The 25,234-nt window shown below is 43.7% G+C and overlaps 1 protein-coding gene across 3 annotated transcripts in view; it reads left to right on the forward strand.

Moving 5' to 3' along the window:
• Nucleotides 1-25,234, forward strand: part of LOC122551780 (contactin-associated protein-like 5) — a 1,278,965-nt gene that overhangs the window by 1,082,107 nt on the left and 171,624 nt on the right. The window lies entirely within an intron of this gene.

Here is a 25,234-nt window from a genome sequence, read left to right on the forward strand (position 1 = left end):
GCAGTAGGGGTGGCGGAAGTCACTGAGAGTGTGACATCAACGATGATGTGAGGGGCGGAATTGATGTCATGTGTGATGCATGAGGAATTGTGAGGTGGGGAAGTGGCTGTGGGAGTGGCCATGATGGGGGGCGGAAGTGGCATAATCAATCAGCATGGGCGTGGCAGCTGCACCAGCCGCATGGCTAATGGTGTCTGAGCAGTTCCAGAGGCCGGGGGAATCTTCTGGAATGTTTGAGGAGCACTGGTTATGGAGGTGGGTAGATAAAAGTTTGTAGTACTTACAGTTTTTGATATTTGAGATGGAGTTGAAATACTGTTTGTTGAGAGTATGAATTCTCCTGAGGATGTAATACAGAGTGGGTCCATCTCATTTGTCTTGGGTTCATGCACAGAATGATACTGCAAATTTAACTTTCAACTTTGTAGGGATGGGCTGAGTCTCTCCTGAGGGATAATAAAGATGACACGTGTAAATGTTCCAAATATAAAAGAAGCACAAGTACAAATGTTAGCTAATAGCTCAATATCCAGTTACATTAATTTGAGTCAATATTCAAGTTTCTTCAAATTCATATTTGTATTCTACAGTGTTGTTGACTGAACACTCTTCCTTTGAAAGAAAATGGCATGACATTTAGAATATCCATGCTACAATCATCCCATTGCAAAGAAATATCGATAGGCTGTTCAAAAGAAGAATTATATTTATTTAGCTTCTTATCTTGCTTCTCAGAAATACTTCAGATATCTCCCATACAATAAATTATTTTGCAGAGCAGTGCCGTTGTTACAAATGTAGCAGCTGTTTCTCACATTGGGGATCTTAATAAACAGCAATGAGATGAAGTGCCATTTCATTGGGCTTTCATTGAAGAAGTAATGCTGTTATTACTCTTCTTTAATTTGCAATAAAACATCTCTAACATTTACCTGACCTACCAGTACTTGTAACGTAAGGGTTTATTTTAATGTTCATTTAATGTATCAGTTGTGTACTATGTCAGTGCCTTGTCAGCTCAGGTTAAGATGCAGGGTCTTTGACCAGGTCATGAAATATTCTGAGGCAAGAATACTGCTGACTGGGGCAAATTAAGATTGTCAGGTTTGTATAGTCCTTGGCAGGTTTGGTTCTATTTGAAGATGACCTCAACCAGAGCAAATTCTCCTAAGTGCTCATTACACTCAGTTACAAACATGCTGAGGTACTTCATGAAGCTACTAAGTGAAGGAACCTCTATCTATCCTTAGTAAAAGCTTTTGAGTCAGAGACACTGAACCTGGGATGTAGAAACACCAAAACCGAAATCGTAATACATATTCAGCTATTTAATAAAAGTTTTGGAGGTTTAGCATCAATAGCGGATTAACTAACTAATAGGACACAGTTAAAAATCACACAAAATCAGATAGTGAAGAAACAGTGCTCCGAAAGCTCGTGCTTCCAAATAAGCTTGTTGGACTATAACCTGATGTTGTGTGATTTTTAACTTTGTCCACTCCAGTCCAACACCGGCTCCTCCACATCATAACTGATAAGAGACATGACGTGTCACATCCAGGCACATGGATGATAATGAAATGAAAGGTATGCAAGTTAGTTTGATCTTTGAGTAGGATAAAAGGTCGGCACAACATCGAGGGCTGAGGGCCTGTACTGTGCTCTACTAATCTATGTTCTAGAGGACAGAGGTTGGAGATTAGCAGGACATTTCCAAGATAGCAATCTGTAACTAATGGTGTACCACAGGCATCAGAACTGGGGCCAAAAATATTGATGATGTATGGATATCTATAGAATATATATTAATGATGTAGATGAGGAAACCCAAGTTTGCCGATGACACAAAAATAGGTGGGAGGGCAAGTGAAGTAGTAATGATGACACAAAGATTCTGCAGACGGATTCAGTCAGGTTAAGCAAGTGCACAAAATATTGACAAATAGATCATAATATGGGGAAATGTGCATTTTGGCAGGAGGAATAGAAGAGCTGTATATTTTTTAAATGGAAAAAGACTGCAGAAGGCTACAAAACAGAAGAATTTGCAAGTTCTAATTTGTTACAATAAGTTAGCATTTAAATTCAGAGAGTTGTATGCAAAGCAAATGGAATGTTTACTTTTATTTCAAAGGGAATATAGGAAAAAAGTAGGAAGACATCTCTAAAATTGTACAAGGCATCAGTCAGACCACAATTGGAATACTGTAAATGTTTTGGCCCCCTCACATAAGGCGAGATATATAAGCATTGGAAGAAGCATGAAGACTGTTCCCCAGGCTGATATTATGGAGAGATGGTCTATCTTATGAGGACAGGTTGAGTAGGTTCGGCCTGTAATCATTGGAATTTCAAAGAATGAAAGGAGACCGTATTGAAACATCCAAGATTCTTAGGGGCGATGACAAGATAGGTATGAAATGGTTGTTTCCCCTTATGAGAGAATCTCGGATCACAGGACATAATCTCCAAATAAGTAATTAGATTAGATTACAGTGTGGAAACAGGCCCTTCGGCCCAACAAGTCCACACCGACCCGCCGAAGCGCAACCCACCCATACCCTACATTTACATTTAGAATGGTCAATTCACCTGACCTGCACATCTTTGGACTATGGGAGGAAACCGGAGCACCCGGAGGAAACCCACGCAGACACGGGGAGAACGTGCAAACTCCACACAGTCAGTCGCCAGAGGCGGGAATTGAACCCGGGTCTCTGTCGCTGTGAGGCAACAGTGCTAACCACTGTGCCACCGTGCCACCCATAATGATGCACTGAAGACAGATAAGAAGACATTTCTTCTCTGAGAGGGTAGTGTATCTGTGGAATTCTTTACTGGAGATGGCTGTTGAGGTGGGCTCCTTAAGTATATTCAAGACTGATACAGAAAGATTTTTAAACAACAAGGGGAACATTACAGGGACAGTGCAAGAAAGTAGAGTTGGGGATTATCGGATCAGCCATGATCTCACTGAATGGGAGAGTAGACTTCATGGGCTGAATGGCCTGCTCAGATGTTTTATGTTTTCAAACTGTATTGCCCTCAACTGCAGAGAGACGAGCAATCCAATCAGGAATTCTTTCTCCAGTGACTGGCTGTCATCAGAAATTGCTGTCAAAAGTACTTGTTAAGGCAGCTAGCACAGATATATTTGATGAAAAGTGAGATAAGTACACAAGTTGAGAAAAGACTTGCAGGATACTTAGATAGGATAAGATAAAATAGAAGGCAACTCATGTGAAGCATTAACATACACATTCTATGTAATTCTTAATCCTCTCCAAAGTGAATAGGGTTTATCACTTACTTTGCATATTGCTGCCCTTTAAATATGTATGTATTTTATGTAATGTAAGTGATAACAAACAAGTCTAAACATAATCAAGTCCAAGCATGTGGAAATATGTACACTTGTCCCCAGTGTAGACTCTGTAGACTCATTGGACCCATCTTACACTGCTGACTATGAACACTGACATCCTAATTGAGCTAATGTCCCAGGGTGACACGGTGGTTCAGTTGCTAGCACTGCTACCTCACAGCACCAGGGACCCAGGTTCGATTTCAGCTACAGGCAGCTGTCAGTGTGGAGTTTGCATGTTCGCCCAGTACCTGTGTGGGTTTCCTCCAGGTGCTCCGGTTTCCTCCCACCATCCAAAGATGTGCAGGTTAGGTGAGATTCGTAATGCTAAATTGCCCTGTAACGTCCAGGGATGTGCAGGCTAGGTGAATTAGCCATGGGGAATGTGGGGTTATAGGGTGAGAGGGGTATATCTGGGTGGAATGCTCATTGGAAGGTCAGTATGGACTAGAAGGACCAAATGATCTGTTTCCACATTGTAGTGATTCTACAATTTGGAATTATACATTGTCAGAACTGCCTTCTGTTGTATTGTAGCTCAAAGTTTAGAGCAGACAGTCCTGTTCATTTTAGATAGTCACATGGAATCGCAACATGTGCTATTCTGGTATAGAGTCATACAGTCATTCAGTACGGAAACAGACTCTTCAGTCCAAACTTGTCCATGCTGACCAAGTTTCCCAACCTAAACTAGTCTCACTTGCCTGCATTTGGTCCATGTCCCTTGGAACCTTTCCTGTTCATCTAACTGTCCAAATGTCTTTTAAGTGTTGTAACTGTTCCTGCAGCTACCACTTCCTCTGGCAGTTCATTCCACATTCAAACCACCTTCAGTGTGAAAATGTTTTCTCTTAGGATCCTTTTAAATCTTTTCCCTCTCACCTTAGAAGTATGCCCTGTAGTTTTGGATTCCTCTACCCTGGGGAAAAGGGCTTTGTTATTCACATTATCTATGCCCCTCATGATTTTGTAACCCTCTGTGAGGTCACCCAGGAGTGCTGCAGGGTAGAAGACCCTGGAACCTTGGTCACGACTCCACCGGGCCCCTGTCGGCACAGGCAGGAGGTTATATCTGAAAACAAAAGAAATCTTCATTTGCTTTGTTCAAGCTGGACGAACATGGGCGAGCGAGCCTGCTCTTTCACTGCGAAAGAGAAGCCTCGGTGGGTGGCCAACTCAGCCACTGTCTCATCAGTAGTGCCGACCAGTCGGTGATACACGAAGGAAGCCACACTAGGCCCGGTCCTGTTGCCTGACAGCACTGAATGGTTGGGGGCTCAGTCAGACAGAGGGTTGCAGTGTGCTCTCTTACCACGGGAGACAAATGCAATGATGCAGGCACTGGTCTTTTATAAAGGTATCCATCTCACATCCACTCCCTTTCTTCATATAATGGAATTAATGATGTGTTTTCAGTCAGTTAGCTGCATATATTGTGCAGTAACATCAATAACAACAGAATATATCTTTGTGATATTGTAGCATTGTCAAATAAGATTTTAAATAAATTTTCAGACATCTATCCCACTAGAAACCCACTGTTGGTGGTATAAGTTATATGGACTAACACAGAAAAAGGATAAGCCAGATGAATTTCTGTTTTTATTGCATTGAAAGGCCAGTATCCTCAACATAGCATTCCTTCATTAAATAGAATATACAGGAATGGCTAGAACCCAATTTAAGAATCCAAATCTGCACCAATATATGGAGATGGGGAACTTCCTTTTGATATGGACCACAACTTACAATCAGTGAATGTCAAAAACACAGCTTAAGAATCCACAATGATATAGTTCCATTTCCAAGTTACTCTCCACGGAAGAATGCTGGACAGGTAACCTACGGTCTAATTGTAAAGGTTAACCAAGCAAGAAATAGACCCACAATGTGAATCAACTTCAGGAGTAGCAGCACTAAGATTGAATTCGAAGATATATATTAGGACAATAAATTTTTACTGACATGAAGGATCATACTGGCTTCAGAAACTCCAGATCGCCACCAATGTTTATTAAGTTATTAACTTTTCTCTGTTACCTGCATCTTGTAAGCTGGTAATAGGGATGATAGCTATAATAAACATTACTATAAAAGGGTCATGATCACTTCCTGTTAAAGCTTTTCTGTTTTTGGAAGCACCTCCTACATGCTTATCATCTATTCTTCAAGAGGATATCTCCTTGACTGTCTATGACAGAGGCAGCCAGGGATACACCTGCATTCTATCTGAAATTGAAACCCAGTGTTGCAGCAGAATCCACACATCATTTCAAAAAACCAATTACTTTACATGACTGAACATAAAGAGGAATATTAAGGGCTGGATTTTTGTCTCCAGAGTGTTACAACGTGGAGCTCGAGCCCCTCTGTTAATTAAAACCAAACACCCAGAAAAGCTCGCCTTGCCTCGTAATCTGTTAAAATGTGAGTGACTGACAGAAAACTCCTAATTTCCAGTATTTAAAGAAAAATAACAATTTATTTTCCTAACAGAACACTAAACTAATCTATTAATAAACCGAACACTCTTTCCCCTAACTGATCATAATCCTATTAACGTAATGTTCCAATTATTAAACATAACATTAACTTAATCTCAAGTCCACACAGTCTCTGTCTTCTCCGCTGTCTTCAATCTTCCATTGGCAGATCTCCCTGGATCATCTTCTTTCTTTCTACTGCGAGTATGTTTTACAGGAAAAGGTACCTTTTGATTTAGAGTGTCTTCTAATTTCTTTGAGAGCAAGATTTTAGATGGGCAGTTCGCTCTACGGCTGTTAGGTCTAACCAATTTTACCATTAGCCCAATACTCTGTATTCCTGTTACTTCTCCCGAAGTGAACTACTTCACACTTTTCCACATTAAACTCCACTTTCCACTTCTCAGCCCAGCTCCGCATCTTATCTATGTCCCTCTATAACTCTCAACATCCTTCAGCACTATCCAGAACTCTGCCCACCTTAGTATCTTCCACAAATTTACTAATCCATCCTTAAACACCCACAGCCAGATCATTTATAAAAATGACAAACAGCAGTGGTCCCAAAACAGACCCTTGCAGCACACCACTGGTTACTGAGCTCCAGGATGAACATTCTTTCAGCTAGCCAATTTTTGATCCAAACCACTAAATCACCTTCAATCCCGAAACTCTGCACTTTGTGCAATGATCACTGATCACTGACTTCCCAGAGAATATCCATCAGTTACCAAGTACATGTCAGGAGCATGATGGAATATTCCCCGCTTTCCTGGGTGAGTGCAGCTCCAACAGCACTCAAGAGTTTTGACACCACCTGGGACAAAACAGCCCACTTGATTGGTACAATATCCACAAACATTTCCTCCCTCCATCACGGACATTCAGTACCAATGCTGTGTACAATCTACAAAATGCACTGCAGAAATTCACCAAAGATCTTGAGACAGCAACCTCTTAATCCATGACCAATGACACCCTACAGTGTTGAGAGTGTGTTGCTAGAAAATCACAGCAGGTCAGGCAGCATCCACGGAGCAGGAAAATCTGCAGACTTCACTGTCTCTCACTGACTCCCTCCAGCCTGTCTATCCGTTACAAAGTATATGTCAGGAGCATGATGGAATATTCCCCATTTGTATGGATGAGTGCAACTCCAACAACACTTGAGATGTTTGACACCAGCTGGGACAATACAGCTCACTTGATTGGCACTATATCCACAAACATCCACTCCCTCCATCACCGACTGTCAATAGCATAATCAAAGATCCCTCCCACCACAGTTATATTCTCTTCCACCATCTTCCGTCGGTCAGAAGATATAAAGGTTTGAATAGACATACAAATAGATTCAAGAATAATTTCTTCCCTGCTGTTATCAGACTTTTGAATGGCCCTCTCAAATGTTAGTTCTGACCCCTCCCCTCTGCATCTTGCCTGTGGCTGTAACATTGTATTCTGCACTCTGTTCTGCTCGCCTGATGTACTTTGTATGATACAATCGGTCTATGTATCACCCAAAGCAATACACTTCACTGTATCTCAGTACCTGTGACAACAATAAATCTATCAATCTGTATTAGAAAGATGAATTGAGTATGATATATATTCATAACAATATAGTACAATTTTTGCTTACACTGCAAGTGATTGAATCTTACTCTGCGTTAACGATTATCAAGAGATGCAAGGGATTCAGGGCAGTAGCAATTTGTTTCAGACACAGCAGACTCTAAGCGTGTGGTAGAGACACTCAATCCTGAAGGGAACCAACAAATCCACAAAGGGATAACAATGCAGGCTTAAGTTTATGGAAGAAGCACAATCCACAGCAGCAGTCCATAGCTTCATTACCAAAGCTCTCCCGAAGTTAGTGAGTTCAAATCCCTGCCCGAGCAGTTGGGGTCGGTTTAAATTCAGCTAAATTCAGTCAAACATGGAAGAACAAGCTACCACTAACAACCCCGTGGATTATCATAAAAACGCCATCTGCTTCGCTATTGACCTTCAAGAGAGGAAACCTGGTGTCCTTAGTCAGTTTGGGTTTCTAATTGATTCCTGATCCACAAGCCGAGTGACTGACTTCACTGAAATGGCCACAAGGCTGTCCGGGATATTGTGGAAAATAATGTTGGGTAGTGCCCATGAACAGAGAGGAAGAAGGAAAAGTAAGAATGGAGATCTTATACTTCCACATAGAAGCAATCTTACTCCTTCTAGCTCACAGGTTTTTTTTTCTCTAATCTGACACTATTCCTCACTCTCTGACTTCATAGTAAAATAGCAGATGCATATATCAATTTCTCTGCTCAGTCTAATTTCTTGTTTAGCATACAGGAGTTCTATTGATTAGCCTTTCATTGTGATGATAGTCACTGAGACAATTGCTGCCCAATCCATTTTCCTGGAAATTGTCTGCAGTATTTATGACAACCACTTGAATGTGCAGCAGCCAACCTGAAGTAGGATGAATTGAATATTTTCAGGCAGACAAGTGCAGATAACAGTCGAGCAGAAATCAGGAATCCTGCCCACAACTCAGGAATCAGTTGTCAGATTTTTCCAGGAATTTGTTACAACCTCCACATTGCTGATAGATGGAGGTACAAAGCTCTGCCCACAAATCTGGAAATTTGTCCACATTTTACAATATGTCAGGTTACTTTCAAAGGCACATAGACAGGTCTGTTAATAGAGCCTGAGTTAAGGAGTCTAAAGGATGCCCAAAGTGCACAATAAGGGTTCCTAGCAGTTTGTCAGCACATGACAATATAGTTATCAGAAAGTCTGCCACTTTTTGTTTTGTTACCCTGTGTGTCATCCTAAAAACTGTGGGATCAAGGTTTATAGACATGCAGTTAATCTGCCTTCAAAATATAAAATAGCAACATCTTAGTGTTTCATCTGGAGCATTCCCAGTGAAGGATTTATATTCCCACAGCAGCCACTAAAACAGGTTGAATCTGGCTCGTTACAAAACATGATAATTTAAAGTTTGGAATATAGATAATAATTTAGGGAAGAGCTGCACTGTTTTTTTTGCCAGGAAGGGTTGGTATCCATGTTTTCTCTAAGGCCATCTCTCTGCTGAGCTAATTACTGTATTAAGAGAACTGATTTTCAAACAATATGTGGATAAGTAGATCTGAGACAACAGCCCTGTTCCAAATGATCAGATATTTCCCTTCTGAATGTTGAACAGCTTAGAATAGAAAAGAATAAAATATCCTTTATTGTCACTTTTACTCAAGTACGGAAGTACAGGAGCACAGTAAAAAAGTTTTACAGTATCGCCTGTTATGTCCAGGTAGAAATCTTAGAGAGAAAAAGAGGAATAAAAAGAGGAATAAAAAAGGAAAGTAGTTGTATTCCTTTACAGTGATTCATTGTATAAGTTAGAAATAAGACATAGTTAAAAGGAGAGACACTACAGTCAGATAAACAAATTACAAATAAGCATTACTCGCAGTAGCTCAGCACAGGGGCTTATGCATGTCATCTGACCACCTGTGCCAGACCCCAATCCAACAATTGTTCACACTCCACTCCGCTCCAAGCATCCAGTACGCTCCCCATTGGCTCTCAGCTGCACCAGTGTAGGTTTTCCCTGAGACTCACTTACCTCGCACTGGCCTCTGCTCCGACTTCCCTTCCCCCGCACCAGTTTCCTCTCCAGGTCTGCTTCCCATCACTAGTCTCCACTCCGGGTCTGCTTCCCAACATGGTCTCCGCTTCAGGTCTGCTTCCCGTTGCTGATCTCCACTCCAGGTCTGCTTCTCCATACCAGACTCCCCTCCGGGACTGCTTCCCATCACAGGTCTCCGCTCCAGGACTGCTTCCCATCATGAATCTCCATTCCAGATCAGCTTCCCAAACAAGTCTCCACTCCAGGACTGCTTCCACATACCAGACTCCGCTCCAGGACTGCTTCCCATCATTGGGCTCAGCTCCGGGACTATGTCCCCATACAAGTCACCATTCCGGGACCATATCCCCGTACCAGTCTCCACTCCAAGTCTATGTCCCCATACCGGTCTCCACTCCGGGACTATTTCCCTGTGTTGGTCTCTGTTCCATGACTACATCCCCATACCGGTCTCTGCTCTGCGACTATTTCCAATATAGGTCTCCGCTTCGGGACTATTTCCCCGTACTGGTGTACACTCTGGGATTATTTCCCCATACCGGCCTCCGCTCCGGGAGTACTTTCCCATACAGGTCTCCACTCCAGGACTATTTCCCTACATCTGTCTCCACTCTGGGATTATTTTCCCGTACCGGTCTCCACTCCGGGACTATTTCCCTGCACCAGTCTCCACTCAGGGACTATTTCCCCGTACCAGTCTCCACTCCAGGACTATTTCCCCGTACTGGTCTCCGCCCCGAGACTATTTCCCCGTACTGGTCTCCGCCCCAGGGCTATTTCCCTGTACCGGTCTCCGCCCCGGGGCTATTTCCCTGTACGGGTCTCCGCCCCGGGACTACTTCCCCATACCGGACCAAGCTCCAGGACTATTTCCCCGCACCGATCTCTGCCCCGGGACTATTTCCTCGCACCGGTCTCTGCCCTGGGACTATTTCCCGTACCAGACCAAGCTCCAGGACTATTTCCCTGTATCGGTCTTCGCCCTGGGACTATTTCCCCACACCGGACCAAGGTCCAGGACTATTTCCTCGTACCGGTCTCCGCCCCGGGACTATTTCCCTGTACTAGACCAAGCTCCAGGACTATTTCCCGGCACCGATCTCCACCCAGGACTATTTCCCCACACTGGACCAAGCTCCGGGACTATTTCCTTGTACCGGTCTCCGCCCCGGGACTATTTCTCTGTACCGGTCTCCACTCCAGGACTATTTCCCTGTACCGGTCTCCTCCCGGGACTATTTCCCCATACCGGACCAAGGTCCAGGACTATTTCCTCGTACCAGTCTCCGCCCCGGGACTATTTCCCTGTACCGGACCAAGGTCCAGGACTATTTCCTCGTACCGGTCTCCACCCCGGGACTATTTCCCTGTACCGGACCAAGCTCCAGGACTATTTCCCCGTACCGGTCTCCACTCCAGGACTATTTCCATGTACCGGTCTCCGCTCGGGACTATTTCCCCAAACTGGACTCCACTCCAGGACTATTTCCCCGTATCAGTCTCCACTCCAGAACTATTTTCCCGTACCGGTCTCCACTCCGGGACTATATCCCTTACCGGACTCAGCACCGGGACTATTTCCTCATACCAGTCTCTGCACTGGCACTGCTTTCCCACACCAGTCTCTAATCCAGGACTCCGCTGCGGGACTATTTCCCCGTGCTGGTCTCCATTCCGGGACTATTTCCCTGGAGCAGTCTCCGCTCCAGGACTACACCTCCATAACAGTCTCCGCTCCGGGACTATTTACCCATACCAGTATCCGCTCCGGGACTATTTACCCATACCAGTCTCCGCTCCGGGATTATTTCTCCACACCGATCTCAACTCTGGGACTGTATCCCCATACTGATCTCCGCTCCAGGACTATATCCCCGTCTGGCCTCCGCTTCGGGACTGCTTCCCCCTCACCGGTCTCCAGTCTACCACTGCTTCCCCTCCCTGACCTCCGCTCTGGGACTGCTTTTCCACACCGGTCTCCACTCCGGGGCTGCTTCCCCTCCCTGGCTTCTGCTCTGGGACTGCTTCCCCCTCAGTGGACTCTGCTCTGGGACTATTTCCCCACATCCGTCTCCACTCCGGGACTATTTCCCCGTACTGGTTTCCGCTCCAGACCTGCTTTCCCCATACCAGACTCTGCTCCAGGACTATTTCCCTGTACCAGTCTCTGCTCCGGGAATATTTTCCCATTCTAGTCTCTGCTCCGAGACTATTTCCCCATACTGGACTCCGCTCCGGGACTATTTCCCTGTACCGGACTCCAGGATTATTTCCCCCTACTGGTCTGTACTCCGGGACTATTTCCCCATACCAGTCTCCAATCCAGCTCCTCCATTCCCCCTGGATAAGTCCAAGCCATTGGCTGAAAACAAAAACACAGAAAGGAGTGCAAAAAAGAGAGGAAAAAGAAAAAGAATGGGCAGAATAAAGGAGGTCTAGTTGGAACATCTTACTCTGCCACCATCTTGCCAAGAAGCTTAAGTAGCCGGAAAAGAATAGCTCTGCTGCTGAAAAAAGAAATGGTCAGTTTTTCACAATTTCATCATGATTTTCATATTGCTAATGTGTAGAAGATCACAGCTCTCACCTCAGCCTCGGATTTATTTAGTTTTAGAGTCATAGAGTCATAGAGATGTACAGCACGGAAACAGACCCTTAAGTCCAACCCGTCCACGCCGACCAGATATCCCAACCCAATCTAGTCCCACCTGCCGGCACTCGGCCCATATCCCTCCAAACCCTTCCTATTCATATACCCATCCAACTGCCTTTTAAATGTTGCAATTGTACCAGCCTCCACCACTTCCTCTGGCAGCTCATTCCATGCACACCTCACCCTTTGCGTGGAAAAAGTTGCCCCTTAGGTCCCTTTAATACAATTTGTCATCCCAAGCTGCCATGGTAGGTTTAATCTTGGACTTCGTTATTATTAGCCCAGACTTCTCAATTACTAGTTCAGTTCTAAACAGTTCCCATCAGCTAACCGGGAAGAAACTTGAAATGGAGGTTCTGGTAATACCATACCTCAGTTGATGGATGTAATCATTAAGTAGACTATTTACAATGTTCACCTTGTTTCCCTTCAGAAGGTGATGATGAGTTAGTGAGGGAGTTCCAGGATTTAGATCCAGTGATATCGATGGGACAGTGACATAATTCCAAATCAGGATGGTGGGTGGGTTAGGGAGATCTTACAGGTGATGGTATTCCAATGTATCTGTTGCCCTTGTCCTCCTTGATGGTTGTGTTTGTGAATACAGAGGATGCTGTAAAAGAAGACATGGTGACTTTCTGTGGTGCATCTTAAAGACGGTACACTCTGCTGCATTTGTGCATCACTGGTGGAGAGAGTAACTGTTTCTGAATGTTTTTGGAACTGCACTCATCCGGGGCAGGAACAAAGCCGGGACGTTCTGGTTCTGAGTCTGATGGGGCATTGCCACGCTCTGCTCTTGATTCGGAATGTTTCTGGTCCAGATTGCCTGGAGCTGCGGGGTTGTGGGTTCCCCTTAGTTCCCCATGGCTGGAAGGTGGGTTTGTGACAACGAGCATTCCTTCCCCCCACTCCATGGTGCTGTGCCTCTTTTTCTGTTAGCGACCATCCCTCCACACATCTTCATCTTCAGAGGAGCTGCTCATGTGTTCGTCATGCAGCTGCCTCTTTCTGTTTTGCTGTGGGTCTGTGGGCCCCGGTGTGTTTTCCTTTTCCAGTTGTTTCTCGGCAATATCCACATCCCCACCTCCTCCACTTGCTCGTCCCCCACTGACTCCATCTGTTCAGGTGGAGGTTGAGAGTTGAACAGTGTGCCGCTGGAAAAGCACAGCCAGTCAGGCAGCATCCAAGGAGCAGGACAGTCGATGTTTCGAACATAAGGTCTTCATCAGGAATGATGGGGTGGCCGAAGGGATAAATGGGAGGAAGGTGGCGCTAGAGGTGAAGGCAGCTGGGAATGCACTAGGTAGATGGAGGTGGGGGTGATGGTGATAGGTCAGAGTGAAGGATAGAGCAGATAGGTAGGAAGGAAGATATACAGGTAAAACAGGTCAGGAGGGTGGTGCTGAGTTGGAGGGTTGGATCTGGGATAAGGTAGGGACAGGGGAGGTGAGGAAACCAGTGAAATTGGCATTGATCCCATGTGGTTGGAGGATCCCAAGGGGAAAGATGAGGCATTCTTTCTCCAGGCGTTGGCTGGCTAGAATTTGGAGGGGGCCCAGGATTTGCATATCCTTGGCGGAGTGGGAAAGGGAATTGAAGTGTTCAGCCACAGGACGGTGGGGCTGAATGGTGGGTGTATCCCGGAGATATGGAGGTTGAATCAGTTGTGCCTCTGCGCTAGCTTCCTTTTCCAAGTCTTTCACTGAGTTGACGGTCCCCCAGGCACTGTTTGTCTCAGTATAATGTCGAGCTCTGTGAAGAGTCCAATCCCAGCATAGCGAGGCGCTAACAGACTGTGGCACTGGACTGTTTCTTTGCTTTTTTTCTACTTTTTAGTAAGAAGGACTACAATGTTCAACTTTTAACTTCGTTTTCCTTATTTTCCTGTTTTGTACCACGACTCTGTAAACTTTTCACTGAACTCGTGTGACATGTGACAATACACTTAAATCGGAATGACAGCAATGGCTGCCAGTGATGATTGGGTCACACAATCACCACGTTGCTCAGGTGAATGTCATATTAGCTTTCCATCCACAATCCTCACACTCAGTTTTCGCTTAAATTGTAAAAAGGGAACAAAAGTTACCTACGTGTCAGCACAGATTATATCCGTCTGTTGCCAAGCACTGCACTGCACTTGGGTTCCAGAAGAGGTCATCTGTCCATTCTGACATACATTTGAGAGGCTGTGTGAGATTCAAATTTGGAAACAAGAGAAAAAGTAAAAGAAAAACATACTGGACCAAAATTACATTTTGAGAATAAGGTCAGAAATACAATTACGAGAGAGTGAAAATTGACCTGTGTCAGACAGATTGGAATTTGCTGCAAGAAACAAGCAACACGCAATTAACCAATTGGTTACATACTCTCTCAGATTTGTCACTTGATCCGAATAATAAAGTTAAGTGAGAAGTTGCCTATTTTATGCAGCAATTACTTGGTGGTGTCTTTTAATGCAAAGAAGTATCTGAAAGAGGTTCACAGAGGCATGACATCCACTCACATAAAGCTATATGAGATGACTAGAAACTTGCTTAAATTGGTAGCTTTCATGAGCCTTTTAAAGGACTAAAACAGGCTAGCAAGAGAAGGGACTTCCGGCGTTTAGGGCCAGGATAGCAGACATTGACATAACCTCAACTTTTTAGAGGATAGAATGTGGGAGGCTTGCCACAAGTGTGTTACAATAGAAAAGTCTTGATGGAACAAAAGTGTTGAGCTTCAACAGACAATTTATGTCCATTCTTAGGCTATAGGCATCGCTGCTAGATCAAATCGAATTGCTGTAGGCCTGAAATCACATGCAGACAAACCAGATGAGAACAGAAGATTTCTTTCCTTAAATGACAATAGTGAACCCGATGAGTTTTACAATTACCACTGGCCAACATCTCAGTCTCACGCTTGCTGCAGTGTTCCAGAGAAGCTCAGCGTGAGCTGGAAGAATAGCATCTAATTTTCCTCTTGGAAACTCTACAGCTTTCAGAATTCAGTACTGAGTTCAGCAAATTTAGGGCTTGATGCATCTTCTCCCATAGTTTCATAGTAATCGAAGCAGGAGTAGGTCATTTGGCCTGTCAAGCCTGCCCCACCATTCACTAAGATCATGGCTGATCATCTCAGCTCGTCCCACCTGCATTATCCCCATAACGCTTAATTCCCCTACCATGCAAAGACCCATCCAACTGTGTCTTGAATATATTTACTGAAGCTGCCTTTATTGCTTCCTTGGGCAGAGAATTTCATAGCTTCACTACTCTCTAAGAAAAGCAGTTCCTCCTCATCTCCGTCCTAAATCTACTCCCCCTAATCTTGAGGCCATGTACCCTAGTTCTAGTCTCACCCACCAGCGGAAACAACCTGCCTGCCTTTATCTTATCTATCCCTTTCATAATGTTATATGTTTCTATAAGATCCCCTCACATTCTTCTAAATTCTCGTGAATACAGTCACAGGCGGCTCAGCGTCTCCTCCTAGTGTAACCCCTTCATCTCTGGAATCAAGCTGGTAAACCTCCTCTGCACTGTCTCCAAAGCCAGCATACCCTTCCTCAGGTAAGATCAGGCATGGCTATCCCTCGAGGTCGAGGATGATGGTCTTTGTTCCAGTGAGCTATTTATGGGCTCTCAGGTGGCTTACGAGTCCAATCTTGGCTTTGAAAGTAGTTCTGTATTCAGGACAAGTCATTCCCGATGGCAGATTGGGCTTTGGTTGTTACTGCCTCGCTTTCTGTTTTCTTCTCTTCTCTTCAAATTCTGCCGGTCTGTTGGCTTCGGAAGTTGCTGTTCCTACTCGGATGATGGTTTGCCAGCTTTTCCTGTCCTTGGCATTGGTTTCCCAAATGTTCATGTCAATGTTACATTTCTTCATGTTGGCTTTTAAAACGTCTTTGAATCTCTTCTGTTGTCTGCCTCTTTTACGTTTGCCTTCTTTAAGCTGAGAGTAGAAGACTTGTTTTGGCAGACGTTCGTCCTTCATCCGAACAACATGACCGCACCATCTTAGTTGGTTCTTGAGAACAATGTTTGTTGTTCTTGCTTCATTCGGTGTGCTGACATTGGTCCTTCTATCTTCCCAGCTGATATTAAAGATGTTTCAAAGGCAGCATTGATGGAACCTTTCAAGTGTCTTTAGATGTCGTCGGTATGTTGTCTGATGCATACAGGAGCATTGGGATCACCACTGCTTTGTACACTAGCATTTTGGTGTCTGTCAAGATGTCACGATCATGAAAGACTCTTGTTTGGAGACGTCCAACAGCTGTTCTATTGCATATAAGACAACTTTGGATCTTGTCATTAAGGTAGACATTGGAGGAGAGGTGACTTCCAAGAAATGGAAAGTCGTTCACATTCTCCAGAGTTGTTTCGCTAAGTGAAATTGATGGCTCTGTCCGATTTGTGTCAACTGGTGATGGTTTGTAGTTGATCTGAGTCTTCTTGGGTGGTAAGTCCAGGTTTTGTGAATGCACAGTTGAAGGCAGTCAGAATCTGTTGTTGGTAGTTTTCTGAGAGAACTGCAACACTGTTGTCATCTGCGAATTGGAACCCGATGAGGGAACTCATAGATGTCTTGTTTTTGGACTTAAGATGGGCATGATTGAAAAGGCCTCCATCCGTTCTGTAGACAAGTTCAATTCTTGGAGGTAGGTCGTTCTTGATGTTGTGGATGATTGTCGCAGTGAAGATGGTGAACAAAGTTGGCACAAACACACATCCCTGTTTTACTCCTGATCTGATTTGAAAAGGCTCACGGTTACTGTTGCTAACCATGACTGTGGCAAGCATGCCATCATGGAAAAGTCTCAGGACTCGAATGGACTGTTCAGGGCATCCATAGGTGGATAGGGCATCCTATAGGAGTTCCCTTGATACCGAGTCAAAGGCTTTGGTGAAGTCAATGAATGCTTTATACAAAGGTGGAAGTTGTTTACAACATTTTTCTTGTAGCTGTCGCATAGTGGAAGATCATGTCAATTGTTCCGCATGATGATCTAAAACTGCTTGTGTTTCTGGAAGGACCTTCTTGGCTAAAGGCTTAAGCCGGTTGTTCGTGACGCGGGTGAGGATCTTTCCTGCTGTTGCTAACAGGGAAATTCTGTGATAGTTTCCACATTCAGATCAATCGCCTTTCCTTTTGTAGAAGGTAACAATTGCTGAGTCTCTAAAGTCTGCTGGTATGTCTGCATTTATTCAGATCTTGATGAGATGTTAATACAGTTGGTAATGAAGCAGGTTACCCCCAGTTTTGTAGACCTCGGCTGGTATTCCATTGAGTCCAGCGGCCTTGTTGTTTTTCAAGGTTTTCATGGCTTCCTTGACGTCTTCAAGTGTTGTTACTTTACTTAGGGAGTCACCAACGGGCTTTTTTGGAATGTTAGGTAAAAACAAGGACTGCAGATGTTGGGAACCAGAGTCTAGATTAGAGTGGTGCTGGAAAGGCACAGCAGGTCAGGCAGTATCCAAGGAGCTTGGAATGTTGTTGATCACATTCCTGTCAAATGGGATGATTTGATTCAGAAGATCTTCAAAGTGCTCCGTCCACCTTGAATGTAGGCTCTCTGGCCTTTCGAACCTGCTCCGCTATTCAATAAGATCATGGCTGATCTTTTCGTGGATTCAGTTTCATTTACCCGCCCTCTCAACATTAACTGCTTTGCTGTTCAAAAATCTACCTATCTTTGCCTTAAAAACATTCAACGAGGTAGCCTCAATTGTTTCACTGGGCAGGAAACTCCATAGGTTCACAATCTTTTGGGTTCAGAAGTTCCTCCTCAACTCAGTCGTAAATCTGCTCCCCACTAATTTGAGGCTATGCCCCCAGTCCTAGTTTTACCCGCCAAGATAAGCAACCTCCCTGCTTCTATCTTATCTATTCCCTTCATCATTTTATATGTTGCTATGAGATCACCCCTCATTCTTCTAAATTCCCAATGAGCATGGTTCCAGTCTACTCAATCTCTCCTCATAAACCAACCCTGTCAATTCTGGAATCCACCCAGTGAACCTCCTCTGCACCCTTTCCAGTGCCAGTACATCCTTTCTCAAGTAAGGAGACTAAAACTGTACACAATACTCTAGGTGTGGCCTCACTGGCACACTATACAGCTGCAGCATAACCTCCCTGATTTTAAACTCCATCCCTCAAGCAAAGAAGGACAATAATGCACTTGCCTTCTTAATTACCTGCTGCACCTGCAAACCAACTTCTTGTCATCATGCATAAGGACACCCAGGACCCTCTGCATAGCAGCATGCTGCAATTTTTCACCATTTAAATAATAGTCCATTTTGCTGTTATTCCTGTCTAAATGGATGTCCTCACATTTACCAACATTATACACCATTCACCAGATGCTTACCCGCTCACTTAACCTATTTATATCCCTCTGCAGAATTTCAGTGTCCTCTGCACATTTTGCTCTAACATTCATTTTAGTGTCATCTGCAAACTTTAACACACGACACTTGATCCCCAACTCCAAATCATCTGTATAACTTGTAAACAATTGTGGTCCCAACACTGATCCCTGACCTGTATCAATCTGTAAGGGAATCAAACATTATGGAATAAAGGCAGGATTGTGGAGTTGAGGATTATCAGGTTAGACTTGAATGCATTGAAAGATGGAGCAGGTTCAATGGTCTGAAAATACTACATCTGAATCAGAGAATCCTTGCAGTGCAGAAAGAGGCCAGTCGGCCCATTGAGTCTGCACTGACACTCCAAAGAGCATTCCACCCAGACCTAACCTGCCACCCCTCCAATCCTATCCCTGTAACCCTGCACTTCCCATGGCTCATCCACCTGGCCTGCACATCCCTGGACACTATGGACAATTTAGCATCACCAATCTACCTAACCTGTACATCTTTGGACTGTGGGAGGAAACCAGTGCACCCAGCAGAAACCCACGCAAGGGGAGAATGTGCAACCTCCACAGAGACAGTCACCCCAAGTCAGAATCAAACCTGGGTCCCTGGTGCTGTGAGGCAGCAGTGCTAACCACTGAGCCATCATGCCACCTATGTGGTTCGGTCTGATGGTCTTAAAAAAGCAGGGGATTTTGTACCAAATCCTGAAAAGCATGCAGGAAACAGGCTTCCAGTTGCAAAAAAAAAACACTTGTCTCCCATTACCCTTTATTTCCTACCTCTGAGCCCACTCTATATCCAACTTGCTACCTTCTCGATTCCATGGGTTTTTATTTTCTTTTTAACCATTGTGCCATGTGGGACCTTGTCAAGTACTTTGCTAACTTCCATGTAGGCCATCCTCCTCAATTTTGCTTGGTATCGCCTCAAAAATTCCAGGCAAAACTCCCCTCCTCCCAATCCGTTCTGACTGTCTTTGATTAATCTAAGTGACAGTTTATATTTACTCTCAGAACTGAGTCCAATAATTAGCTTCATATTTTGGTGCCGAGAGTCTTAGGTAAAATTATCAAGGATTTTAAACACAATGTTCAATCCTCGCCTCTTCTGTCTGAGGGTTTTCTTTTGAAAGAATATTGATAGTTACAATTAACAGCTGGCATTGAATTGAAAATGCATTGTGTAGGGAATTGAAGATAGTCTTGTCAAATAAAAAATGGGAGCACATCCAAGCTAATCGCCATTCCCTTTCTCAACACACACACATGCACACACGTATGTTACTGCTTAATTAGAGCAAAACTCAACTGCTCTATTAATCACAATTTGTCAGAAGCCAAGCTAACTTTTGATTAGGGAGAGGCAGAGTTTGTCAGCTGTTTGTACTGAGGTAACCATCTAAATGAAGTCTTCAGTGACAATGCCTTTTCCACTCCACTGACGAGGAATTAAAGGGGACTGTGATTGAATTTAACTGTGCTTTGACATTACACAAAATATGTGGATCTGATTCCTAACATCGACACGATAACAACTAACAACCGACACGATAGCAACTAACAACCGACAGGAGGTATAGGAGTTAACAGTTAATAAAACAATCTACAAAGGGCTCTCTTGTAGCAGAGTGGTAGTGCTGCACTGAGAGAACTGAAGTCAAGTCCCACCTGTTTCTGTAGTGTGTAATAAGATCTCTGAACAGTGATTAAGAAAATTAGATTAAAAAATGAAATAACCAACAGGGGTGCTCTTGTGGTGCAGTGGTAGTGCCCCAATCTCTGAACCAGGAGACCTGGGTTTAAGTCCCACCTGTACTAGCGCTGTGTGATTATAAAATACTCAACAGGAGGGCTCTTGTGACATGGTGGGAGAGTCCCTACCTCTGGAATAGGAAGCCTAGCTTCAAGTCCTACATGTTCTAGAGGTATATAATAACATGTCTGAGCAGATTGATATCTAAAATTACTGACAGTACTAATCACAAAATTAGTGTTAATGAGTTTATTTTCTAATGCTAGATATTTAAGAGCAGGAGTTATACATGTAAAAGTAGGGCCTTGGAAAATGCTGTAGAACAGAAAGGCCTAGGGATTCAAGTATATAATTCTGTCAAGTTTGCATCATATATAGATAAGGCAGTTAAGAAGGTGTTTAGCATGCCTGCCTTCATTGCTCAGACCTTTGAGTATAGGAGTTGGATTGTTATGTTGTGATTGTACAGGACGTTGAATAGGCCTCTTCTGGAGGCCTCATTCCAAATGTCCTGTTATAAGAAAGGTATTATTAATCTGGAGAGGGTTCAACAAAAAAAATTAATGGGATGTTCCCAGAAATGAAGGGTTTGAGTCATGGGCAGGTGACACCAAAATTGGAGGTGTAGTGGACAACGAAGAGGGTTATCTCAGATTACAATAGGATCTTGACCAGATGGGCCAATGGGCTGAGAAGTGGCAGATGAAACTTAACTCAGGTAAATGCGAGGTGCTGCATTTTGGGAAAGCAAATCTTAGCAGGACTTATACACTTAATGGTAAGGTCCTAGGGAGTGTTGCTGAACAAAGAGACCTGGGAATGCAGATTTATAGCTCAATAGACAATAGACAATAGACAATAGGTGCAGGAGTAGGCCATTCAGCTCTTCGAGCCTGCACCGCCATTCAATATAATCATGGCTGATCATTCCTAATCAGTATCCTGTTCCTGCCTTATCTCCATAACCCTTGATTCCACTATCTTTGAGAGCTCTATCCAACTCCTTCTTAAATGAATCCAGAGAGTGGGCCTCCACTGTCCCCTGTGGCAGAACATTCCACACAGCCACCACTCTCTGGGTGAAGAGGTTTCTCCTGAGCTCTGTCCTAAATGGTCTACCCCGTATTTTTAAGCTGTGTCCTCTGGTTCGGCACTCACCCATCAGTGGAAATATGTTTCCTACTGCCAGAGTGTCCAATCCTTTCATAATCTTGAAAATGGAGTCACAGGTAGGTAGGATAGTGAAGAAGATGTTTGGTATGCCTTCCTTTATTGGTCAGAGTATTGAGTACAGGAGTTGGGAGGTCATGTTTCAGCTGTACAGGACATTGGTTAGGCCACTGTTGGAATATTGCGTGCAGTTCTGGTCTCCTTCCTATTGGAAAGATGTTGTGAAACTTGAAAGGGTTCAGGAAAGACTTACAAGAATGTTGCTAGGGTTAGAGGATTTGAGCTATCAGGAGAGGTTGAACAGGCTGGGGCTGTTTTCCCTGGAGCGTTGGAGGCTGAGAGGTGACCTTATAAAAGTTTACAAAATTATGAGGGGCCTGGAAAGGGTAAATAGACAAAGTCTTTTCCCTAGGCCGGGTGCTGGCAGGTGGGACTAGATTGAGTTGGGATATCTGGTTGGCATGGACAGGTTTGAACGAAGGGTCTGTTTCCATGCTGTACATCTCTATGACTCTATGAGAGGCTTGGATGGGCTGGGACTTTTTTCACTTGAGCATTGGAGATTGAGGGGTGATCTTATACAGGTTTACAGAATTATGTCAGGTATAGACCTGATCTGGTTAATGGTAAGTGCCTTTTCTCTAGCATTGGGGATTTCAAGATGAGGGGCCATACTTTTAAAATGAGAGGAGAAAGATTTAAAAAATATGTGGGGGCAATTTATTTTTTTACACAGAGTGTGGTTCATGTATGGAATTAACTTCTAGAGAAATTGTTGGATGCTGGTACAGTTACAACATTTAAAAGATGTTCGGATAAATACATGAATAAGAAATGTTTGGCAGGATATGGGTCAAGCGCAGGCAGGTGGGACTAGTTTAGTTTTGGATTATGATCTGTATGGATTGGCTGGATGAAGGGTCTATTTCTGTGCTGTATTCTCCTATGGCTGTCTGCTTAAATTTCTCCTTAGAATCCCATTCCTTCGGAGCATGAAGGCACCGTGGACTTGTCAGTTTTTGATGTCACTGTTGATTATGTAAAACCTAATCCAACATTAAATGACACATAGAATAAAAGATGTTGGACTGAATACAATTAAGGAACAAATAAATTCAGAGAGATTGACTGTAGATTCAGGAAACAGCATATGTTATTCAGGGACAAAGGGAAGTAAAGATCCCTGCAGATATTCTTAATTCCAAAACAAAAATGAGTAAGATATGCAGTAATATTTGAAAATATAGTCATACAGGAGCCCCATTTTGAAGTGCACTAGGAGTGTTGTGTTTCTTCACCGATTTTACTGATATTTTCTTCTGAGTGGGCACTGACAGTTAACTTACTTACGGAAAAATATTTTACTTTCTGTTTTAAGAATTTTAGGGTTATGATCAGCAGTGGAACTCTAATTGCCTTGCTACAACAAATGCTTATAAGGTGTTAGAAGTTATGAAAGTGATGTGTTACACGTGAGGACTGGTAAGCTGTAGATGTTAGGGCATGCTTCAAGGTGAGGTCATGAGGAAATAGGTACAACTGGGATAGATTCAGCATTGGCTGGTGAAATGGTTTGGACATGAAATATTAATAGAAAAGTATCATATTCCCAATTTCCAAGGTAAGAATGGAAGAAGTCACCCAAGCAGAAAATTAGGGAAGTTTTGGTTTGAAATGGATGTTATGGAAGAGAGAAGTAAGCGGCATTAATACTGGATTTGGCATATTAGAGTTAGCAGCATCTGAAAGATAACGTTATTATTGTCTTGGTATCCATTCTATAATTGATTTTCATTTTTAATTTATGTTATTTTTAGGCACATTCATCAGCTACTTGACAGTCTGATCAGCCAACAGAAATATCAAATGAAGCACTTCACTATCGAAGGATGCGAGTAGACTGGAGTGATTGCAGGGGAGATTCACCAGGATGTTGCCTGGGATGGAGCAGTTTTAACTATGGAGAAAGGTTGGATTAGCTCGGGTTGTCTTCTTTGGGGCAGAGAAGGCGGAGAGTAGTTTTGAATGAAGGTTGCAAGATTATAAGGAGCATGGACAGGGTGGATAGAAAACAGTTGTTCTCTTTAGTTGAGGGGACGATAACAAGGAGACATAATTTTGTGGCAAAAATCAGGTGTTCAGCGGAGATTTCTCTTAGAGGTTGATGGAAGCCTGGAATTCAGTGTCCAGGAGAGTAGTTGAGGTGAGAAACCTCACAATCTTTCAAAAGTGCTTGGACGGGCACTTAGATTAGATTCCCTACAGTAGGAATCAGGCCCTTCGGCCCAACCAGTCCACACTGACCCTCCAAAGAGAAACCCACCCAGACACATTCCCCTCTGACTAATGCACTTAGCACTATGGGCAATTTAGCATGACCAATTCACCTGACCTGCACATCTTTGGACAGTGGGAGGATACCCACACAGACACAAGGAAAATGTGTACAACTCCACACAGACAGTCACCCGAGGCTGGAATCAAACCTGGAATCCTGGTGCTGTAAAGCAGTGGTGCTAACCACTGAGCCACCATACCATCCTATTTGGTAACATTTGAAATTTGGTAGCATTCAAAGCTATGAACCAATTGCTGGAACGTAGGACTTGTGTAGATTTAGAGTGGTTTTTGGTTAGTACAGATTTGATGAGCCGATTGGTGTCTTTTTTTAGTATGTGGCTTGGTGATTTGGTTTTGGGATAGATGTTGCTAAAGGCATTTGGAAAATGCATGCTGTCACATGAACAGGCATGGGGAATCTCGGTTTAAAGTGTTGTCCAAAACACGGTTGGTCTGATGTTGCAGCAGAATAGAGCATTGAGAGATGTGCTTAATTTCTGAGTTCTGCCTTATTGCGCAGATGTCAAACTGAGAGAGTGCTATCAACTGAATGAAGCTGGCTCTTTGCTTGTTTGTTTGGCTGAGGAGTTACACACGTTATCCCTTTTAAGTTGCCAAACAAGGAAACAGTATAAATAACACTCCCCTTGTAATCTGATTGCAAGTTCAATTTTATAATTTATTTGATATGGAGGAGTGGGTGTTGGACTGGGATGGGCAAGGTCAGAATTCACACGACACCGGATTACAGTCCAACAGGTTTATTTGAAATCACACGCTTTCAAAGCATTACTGCTTCAGTTGAATTGAAGAGAAGCACTTAGGCACTGAATTTATAATCAGAGAGATCAGAAGATCCTACAAATGGTGTGAGTGGAGTGTCAACAGGCCAAATAATAGGTCTCTGCAGGTGATCAGGAGTGTCAGACGGTCAAAAGTGTCAACAGCTGAATAGCAGTGAGGGATGACCTCTAATCCGATTAATTAAGGCAGAGAGATAATTACAAAACATTAAAAATAAGGTGGTGCTGGAGACAAACCAAGTGACTAGAATAACATGCTAGGTAAAAGAGTTGCATGCCGTGGGGTTATTCCAAGACTGTACACAACCACCTGATGAAGGACCAGCACTCCGAAAGCTAGTGCTTCCAATTAAACTTGTTGGACTATAGCTGGAAATGTGTTGCTGGAAAAGCGCAGCAGGTCAGGCAGCATCCAGGGAACAGGAGAATCGACGTTTCGGGCATAAGCCCTTCTTCAGGAATGGGGTAAGTTTGTCCAGCAGGCTAAGATAAAAGGTAGGGAGGAGGGACTTGGGGGAGGGGCGTCGGAAATGTGATAGGTGGAAAGAGGTCAAAGTGAGGGTGATAGGTCAGACTGGGGTGGGGGCGGAGAGGTCGGGAAGAAGATCTCAGGTTAGGAAGGCGGTGCTGAATTCGA

Source organism: Chiloscyllium plagiosum, chromosome 7, assembly GCF_004010195.1.
Source record: "Chiloscyllium plagiosum isolate BGI_BamShark_2017 chromosome 7, ASM401019v2, whole genome shotgun sequence".
Lineage (NCBI taxonomy): Eukaryota > Metazoa > Chordata > Chondrichthyes > Orectolobiformes > Hemiscylliidae > Chiloscyllium > Chiloscyllium plagiosum.